This window comes from Arachis ipaensis, chromosome B02 (genome assembly GCF_000816755.2).
Source record: "Arachis ipaensis cultivar K30076 chromosome B02, Araip1.1, whole genome shotgun sequence".
NCBI lineage: Eukaryota > Viridiplantae > Streptophyta > Magnoliopsida > Fabales > Fabaceae > Arachis > Arachis ipaensis.
The window spans coordinates 106,955,891-106,958,696 of record NC_029786.2 but is presented as its reverse complement, the minus strand read 5'-3'; positions in this window follow the sequence as shown (position 1 = coordinate 106,958,696).

Here is a 2,806-nt window from a genome sequence, read left to right as displayed (position 1 = left end):
AAAACTTTAAAAACTTTAAAATTTAAATTATTAGATAGAGACACATAAAACATTGAAAAAATATTGGGAACCAATATTAATTGTGTACAATGTGTACAATAAATTAAAATAAAAAATTAGATTATTAATTAATTGTTTAATTTTAAATTTTAAAATTTGAAAATTAAGATTAGAATTTAAATCCATTCACACTGTACGGTTATTTTTAATCTTATCGTAACCTCTAATACACGTCCAAAACTCACCGTCATCTTCTCCGGTTCTCACCTTGTGTCACTGAATTTCTTGCCGGCCATACCGAGACCGCCGCATCCTCCCACCGACACCGTCCTCACCTCCGCCGGTCAGCCCGATGCACCTCGCCCTCCAACGCTCAACTTAACGTTGCTGCCACTGTTTTCGTATCTCTCTTCCGAACTGGCTTCGCTTTCTCCCATTTTCACCGATGATACCACCATGCTCTTCTTCTTCTTCGGATCCAAGCATGGTTAGTTTCTTTCATGATTTGAGCCCTATGCTTCACAATAGTGTCGCTTTTGTCATGACTAGTCCTTCAAAATTATGTTTCACCACAACAATAGTTTCTTCTGTTTATTCATCTTTTTCTTCTATTTTAATGGTCAATTTAGGATGGTCATTTTAGTAGGTATGTGGATGGTTATTTTATTTTTATATAGATGATTATTTTGATTGGAGTGAATTTAGTTATATATAATTAAAATATGTTAGATGTTCAATTCATTAGGTATGCGGATGATTATTTTCATCCTTAAGTGAATGGTTATTTTTATTAAGGGTGAGTGGCGTGTGGCAAACCAAGTAGCGACGGTGAAATGGGATGATTATTGATGAAGGTGGGATAGCCGCCGGTTGAAAAAGAAGAGAGTATTAGAGGATTTCATATGGTTATTTTTTTGAAATAACTAACTGGATTTTTTAAAAATTTAAAATTTGAAATTGGAGAATTGAATAAGAGTTTTTAAATTTATTATTTCGTGAGTAATTTTCATTTTTAACTCATATTAGACTAAATAAACAATCTATTATACACATTGTATAAATACCTTATTGACCCCGCAAAACTCTAAAATATTTTATATCTTATATCTAATACATATAATGCCCTGGTTAAATTCATGCAGCACTTGGATTTTTTTTGGGTAAAACATAACATGGATTTTTTATTTTTTATTTTTGGGCACGGTTTTCTTGGTCAAGCATTGTGATATGAGGGATTTTTTTTATTGGATCAAGCATTGTGATCTAAGAAGGAATTTATTTCTATTAAGCCCTTTTGTTTTTGTCAGTGGCCTCATTCAAGAATTAGTATATTAATGAATCTAAGATATGGATCATTACATGACAAAAAAATAAAAAGGAGTGCTAGAGTCCAATAACTTGTGATTTGTAACAAGCAATTTGGGTTGATCGAGCGGTCAGCTCACTCGTCTGCTTAAACAAGTGTTGGGAGTTCGAATTTCGCCTTGTGCATATGGTAACCCATTAACCAGTGGCAGACTTTTAAATGGAGCTCAGATCTACGGCGGATTAGACCTTGACCTGTCGGGTTGGGGGATACTGTTTGGGAAACCAAAAGAAAAAAAATGATGTTTTTAATAATGTGAGATTTCATCTAACGATATAGAATTACTCACTTTTTTTTTACTAATTACATACTGGCCAGAATTTAATAAATTGCTGCCCCTAACTTTTCCAAAAATAAAATTGGCAATGGATCATTAGCAATTGTAGATTTCAAAATAAAATAAATAATTGTTATTTGCCAAATCTAAAATGATGGTTCATACATTGAGGCTAATCAATAATGTTGTTGATATTGTTGGTTACCTTTCAAGGAATTACCTATATGGTTTTGTACTATATTTTGTTATTTAATTTTCAAAAATAATATGATGGTCTTACTGTGTTTTACAAAGTTGATGTTGTTTAATCAAAATTGAGCTAACACTATCATATTTTATGTGCTTTTTTAAGCGTAAATTTGTGGTTTTTCTATTAGGGTAGAATCTAAGTTCTTGAGACGGTAAAATTAATTCAAGTTGCACGTATGCTATTAATTTAACTATTTGATAATTGCACAAAAAACCCTTCTAATAATTTTTCTTATATTTGTTAAAGGATTCAATGGCTATTGTCACAACTCACAAAGTCACTATCAACTTTGCCAGCAATTTTCATTCCATTAACCCTCTTACACAGTTACACTGACATTGACCAAAATATTCCATCAAACTTATTTAAATATTGCCTAACCAGTCAACTACAACAATATAAGACATTCCATAGATCATTATCACCAATTTTAATTATTTATTTTAAAGGGTATTGTTGACAAGTACTTTTAGAACAATTAATAAAGATGTTACAAATAATTTTTTTTAATAGGAAATGCAAATTAAAAACAGAAATGCCTGTAGATGTTCATAGAATCTCATGTTCAATAGTTTCCCTTAAGTGACTCAATAAAGGTAGAAGTAGAACCAAGCAAAGTGCCATTTCAAATTCATTCAACACATTATTAATACTAAAAGAAAATAAAAAATCCCTTTAAATTTAAAGAGTCGTTTCTAAATCACTCAATAGTTTACTTTTGCGAAGATGACCCACCATAAATTCTCCAAAAAGCTAATTGAAGAACCTAACATTGAATTAACCTTTGAAATGTAATTTGATAAGCATTTTTAATATATTAATTTAATCCATCAAGTTATTTCACATTATTATTTAGTACACAAAAATCAAACTATAATTTCAAATAATTAATTAGACTTTAATATAATAATAA